The sequence below is a fragment of the Arctopsyche grandis genome, chromosome 5, assembly GCF_051622035.1.
Source record: "Arctopsyche grandis isolate Sample6627 chromosome 5, ASM5162203v2, whole genome shotgun sequence".
Taxonomy (NCBI): domain Eukaryota; kingdom Metazoa; phylum Arthropoda; class Insecta; order Trichoptera; family Hydropsychidae; genus Arctopsyche; species Arctopsyche grandis.
This window is the reverse complement of record NC_135359.1, coordinates 23909948-23915947: the sequence shown is the minus strand read 5'-3', so window position 1 is coordinate 23915947 and position 6000 is coordinate 23909948.

The following is a 6000-nucleotide window of genomic DNA, read 5'->3' as shown; positions in this document are numbered from 1 at the left end:
ATTAATATTTGCTTCCGATATTTGCGTTTTCCGGCATTTCACATTCCGGCCCGTGAGGTAGACCCGTTTAGATTGGGTCCAACGAAGAATTACAAAAATGCCTTCCGAACATAAATCACTTTCATATGATATGAGATTGAAAATAATGAATGTTTACACTTCGGCAACTAGAAGAATGAGAAGTGATCTAATTGAAGTCTATAAAATTATAAATAACCATTACAATAAAATTTTCCTATGATAAATCTCCTTATGTTTAACAATAACACTCATCTGAGAGAAAATAATTAGAGAATCCTTCTTTTCAAATAAAGTGGTTAAAATTTGGAATAATCATTCACTGAATTACTACTACATTCACTGAATTAAACCTTTTTAAAAACAAACTTGATTACCTTAAAAAAATGGGTTTTTGCATTTCTTCCTTTAAGTAACGTTTATCTTTTATTTTCTCTCGTACATTTTAATTTCATCTATTTTGAGTTGTTTATATTTTCTTTTCGGTTTTCTTTGTTTTCGATTTTTATTTTTATTTATTTGTTTTTTTTTTTGGTATCAAACAACAATATATTATTTGATATTAGTATTTTTATACTACTGTATGTAATATCAAACCCCTTGGGTCCATCGGCCAAGTATTATTAAATAAATATAGCAGCATGAAATAATATACCAAATTTGGTAGTTCTGTTATATATAATTCATTGAAAACAGTAGATTTGCACATAGAGAAAATAAATACAAACAAACAAAGAAAGTCACGGAATATCTTTACGATTAATTAGCTATTACTTGGTAATGCTTACAAAATAATATATTAGAGTCAAATTGGTCATACATATATTTTGTACTAGCTGAACCCAGCATGCGTTGCAATGCCACAATAACGCAGGCAATTCCCATTCCCGTTCCCGACCACATTCTAGTGCGAGGTAGGCGTGGCGCGATTATTGTCACACTCGCGGCGTGACGCGTTGAAGGCGGGAGGATAGCTTTACTTTCGCGTCAGTAAAATCGTAATTACGAATATTATTATAAAGAGGTTTTGTCCCGTTTTTTTTTTCACACAAATCTTCCCGGACATGCATACAAAAAATCCTGAAAGTTCCATCGTAATCGGTTCAGTGGTTTAGGAGCCCATTCGAGACACACAGACAGACAGACATTCATTTATTTATGGTTAGTTTTGGACCATTGTGGCATTACAGGAAGAACCTAAAAAAAAAAAACAAAAAAAAAATAAAAAAAAAAGGCAAAAATGCAAAGGCAGAAAAACATGATAAAATGAAAAAATAAAAATAAAGAAACAGAAAACAAAAGAAAAATAATACATAAGAAAAAGAATAAATAAACAAAGTTGTAAAAATCAAATAAATAAAATCCTCAAATCCTATTCTTAGTTTCACAATGAACAAAAAAAATAGTACCTAAAAATATACATAAGGAGAAAGAAATAGAAAAAGAAAAAGTAAAATAAAATAAAAATAAATAATTTATAGATGGAATCGTGTCCTTATCGTGTTTCATTTTTGAAAACAAAAATGAAAATGATTTTATTATTATTTTTCGTTTTCAAATAATCCTGAATGCATGTTAAAAAAAAAGAAATGTAAAGATATTGTGATCCTAAAAAAAGATAATGTAAATATATATAAATCAAGTAAATAAATGCTGTTACGTTTATATGTATGTATGTATATGTATGTGCGTGTTTTGTCGATATAAATAGATATAATAGATATAGACCGAGTTCGGCCCTTTCTCCGATCCGGCAGCTTGTTCTCTTCCGTTGCCATTCACATAATTAACTTGCCTTATTCCACCTCTGAGGCATTAAGGGCTCTCCGGGCGGCACCGCGTGTTCTGCCTTTACACAAATATCTGTCCCGGAGTCCTCCCTCCCGGTTCCGGGGCCCCCATTCCCCTCCAACCCCTCGGGCCCTCCCCGCGGGCCCTCTGTGCGAAATTCGCAGAGTTTGAGGAGCGGCGGGCGCACCGGGCCGCACTTAACCGGAAGATTTCCATTTCTTGCGGATTGTAATTATTCGATTACAGTTAAGCCCCCAGGCTCCACCAGGGATTATTGGCGAAACTTCGCTATTCAAATCAATGGGCCAAGACAAACTTGCCGACGGTGTTTGACAATAATTACCGACACCCCCTGCCTACCCCACCTAGACTTTTTCACGCATTGTCAATTCGAACGATTTGTCTTTCGATTTTTAGCCGTACTAAACGCCGGAAACCAAGTTGTCGGAAAGTTGGAGAAAAAATACGAACTCCTAGCTATATTTTTTAGCTACATATCTTCTATATATTCCTTGATATCTTTAGGTATATATGTATGTATATTTCGTTCGTTCATGGACATACTAGTTTGTTTATACACGAACCAATCTGGCCAGTTATAGTGTAGACAAAAAAAAAACAAATTGACAAATTGACTAGCATGTTCATGCACAAACTATTAGGCATAAATTAAAGTATTTTCAATCATTTGTCTCATTTGCTATGTATTTATGATTACCCTGGGTTGTAATATTTTAAATTTGGCTGACAGGGGAATTATAGAGACGTTGTAATGTAGTTACTATAAGATTTCCTCTATAAATACTTTTTGACATCACAAAGATTTTGACAGCTGAAAAGTTTTGACTAAAAATTTCATGCGATACCTGGTGAATGGGTCTACGTGACGAGCCAGAATGTTTAATTACAGAAAACACAAATATCGGAAGGCAAAGATCGAAAATCGAAAGATCTTTTCCTTCCCGAACAGGCTTTTCCTCCCGTATTCTGCGCGCGCACATTAATACGGGAGGAAAAGCCTGTTCCTCTTGTTCTTGTTGTATCCTGCTCACGCAAATTAAGTGAGTATATACCGTTTACCATGCACCCTTTTTTTTATCTTTCGACTTAAGATATTTCGATTTTCGATCTTTGCCTTCCGATATTTGCGTTTTCTGTAATTTAACATTCTGGCTCATCGCGGAGACTGCTAGTGAATCTATTTGAAAATAGCTTTTGACTTTCAGCACAACTAACACCAGTATTTTGCGTATGAACCAACTAAGGTGTTCATGAATGAACCGGAGTGAACACTTGGACTGTAAAATATACAATTTTTACCAGTGTGAAGCAAACCGGAAAATAGCATAATGAATTTAATACCCCATTGAAAAATCCCAAACGGATACTTTCACACGTTTGATTCAACTTTGGAATGGCTTTTCCGGAAGGAGGAGAAGACGCTCGAAAACTTGTTGAAATTCGCCTTCACCCGTGCGATATTTGAATGCACCGTCTCACCTGCATCATCATCAAATCAGCATTTACAGATTTGCGGCGGATTCGGCGGGATTCCGACGCAAAAAATAGACTGTTCTCCGAGTGCGATTGAGTCGGGGGGCTTCGCGTAATGATCCGGGAGCTTTGCGCTCGCGGGCTTGAGACACCGCCAAACCTCCGGAAGCTCGCCCGAGCCGAAAGGGTTAAAATGAAAAGTTGCCGGATGCGCACCCCCCATTCGAGCAGATATCTCGAACGCACGAAATGGATTCAATTAGACGGTGCATCACTATTGATTTTTCTACGGCTCGTGATATGTACGACCAATTTTTCAAGCTTCGTTAAAGTAAATTTGTGCTATTTTCCAGTGGAAGCACCCTCGCCCCCATTCACTTTATTCTTTTTAATGGTATTTTTAATGTTCCACAATCAATTTCTTCGCGGTGCGCCTCCCTAAGACTGTGTAAACTCACTTCAGCAAACCAATTTTTCGCCTTTAACTATTTAGCACATAAATTGTTATTTTACGGATTGATAATGTAAAGAGTTCGATTTTCGACGACACAGCTTGATTTTAATGTCATGAATTTATTTTCTACAAAATTAATATTTCACAGTACTCATTTTTGTATTACACTAATGTATGTATCATACGCCCAATTCATGAAATTGCTCAGTTCATAAACTTGTTGGAAAAATACTCAATTAACGTTACAAACTGAATGCTCTTTTAATAAATACTAGTTGTTTTATCCGGCTTCGATCGGTATTTGTAATATAAACCACTTAAACATGGCTGATCTTAATAGTAAACATTTTATTAAATTTATTTGAATAGTTTTGTTTTTTTATTAAATTTAACGTCACGGATTCTACGAACCAAAACTTACATAAATACAGTCTCTTTGGAAATTATATATTAAGATGTCGAAAATATCTGCTCATATACAAAATTTACTCAATCTTTTCAAATTAAATACTGCTTAGAGTAACTAAAAACACTTCTTCCTTATTTTTATTTATATAATCATTTTTACTATTCATTATCCTCTTCAACACGTTTCCATTCATCATATTTTGCGCAACTCTCGTCCATCGCATCCGGCACATTTTTTTCTAATTTCATCCAACCATCTTCCTTGCGTCTTTCCTTTCACGCTTTGACATTCTCTCGGGTACCATTACAGCACTTCCTTTGTTTACTTTTTATTCATTCTCCTAGGTACGAGACCCATTGCCATTTAAATCACATCACTCTCTCCACTACATATATCCACTACCATTTACAAATTGACTGCTATTTGCAGATTTCCATAGGATACTTTAAAAAAGGTTATTTCTTCATTGACTATATCATCATCATCACCATCATCATTTACAGCCATTCGCCACCCACAGCTGGATAAAAACCTCTCTAACACGCTTTCTTTCGTCTCTCTTTTGAGAAATTCGCATCCATTTCATCTCACACATTTTTCTGATTTCATTCACCCATCTCCCTTGTAGCCTTCATTGTACCTTCTTACAATTCTCTCGGGTACCATTCGGGCACTTCTTTCATCCATCTAACATCCGTTCTTCTAGCTACGTGACCCACCCATTTCCATTTAAGTTTCTTTACTCTAACCATTAACCACCTTTGTCATACTTCTCACCCACGTATTCTGTTTCCTATGTCTCCTTTTTATGCCGTGCATTGAAATTTGTGTAACATTTTGGCGTTCAATGTTCAAGTTTCACAAGCATACGTTATCACTAGCAAAACACATTGATCAAAGACCTTTTTCTTTAGGTAAAGAGACATTTTTATATGAAAACGGCGTTCATTCACTCAAATGCACTCCATCCTAATTTCATACGTGTCTTTATGTCATCTTTTTTACTACCGGACATGTCTATTATTTGACCTAAATATAAAAAAATTACTCACTACTTCTACTGTTTTATCATCCAATGAAATGGTATCAGGCATAAAACACACAAATATTGAATACTTTTATAAAATAACAGAAAAATACATATAGTCAACAACACTATAAAAACAATATTGAACTCAAAATAGTTTCAAATACAATCAATAAAATAATCATGAGAGGAGATTCAGGAATTGGATAAATGAAGAAGTTACAATAATAAAGATCTACGTAGATGAATGCAAGGAGTAAAAATATGACTCAATTTGGACAGGGACTATATTTAATGAAGAGCAAGATCTATGTGGGTAGTTGGATATATTTCCTGGCAGTATTTTAATATTAAAGAGGTGATGTTTTTCCAAATATCATGAAAATGCTAATAGTATGTAATGAAGGTCTCTATGGATGCTTCTCGAATTATTTTTACGACTATATCCATTCCATTTTACGTCAGTTTTTGATTATTTTATAAAAGGCAATTTTACTGGGATTTGTTTTAGACATAATTACTTCCTAGATACTAATGAATTGTAGAACTAAAAAAACGTCGATAGAGCTTTGTGTTGTAAAGGGATTTTTTTCAAATGAAAATGTACTGCGCGGGTAATTTTCTTTCAATTTTCCTGTATGATTTTGTGCGCGATGTAAATTACGACCGGGACACCCCTGAGGGATGAGTCCGCCCTACTGAGGGACAAAATGGCGCTTCAGAACCACGATTGTACAAAGGACGAGGTAAATAAGGGGACGGGGTGCGGGGGAGGGACTTCGACGGGAGGGGGAGGATCCGCGGAGG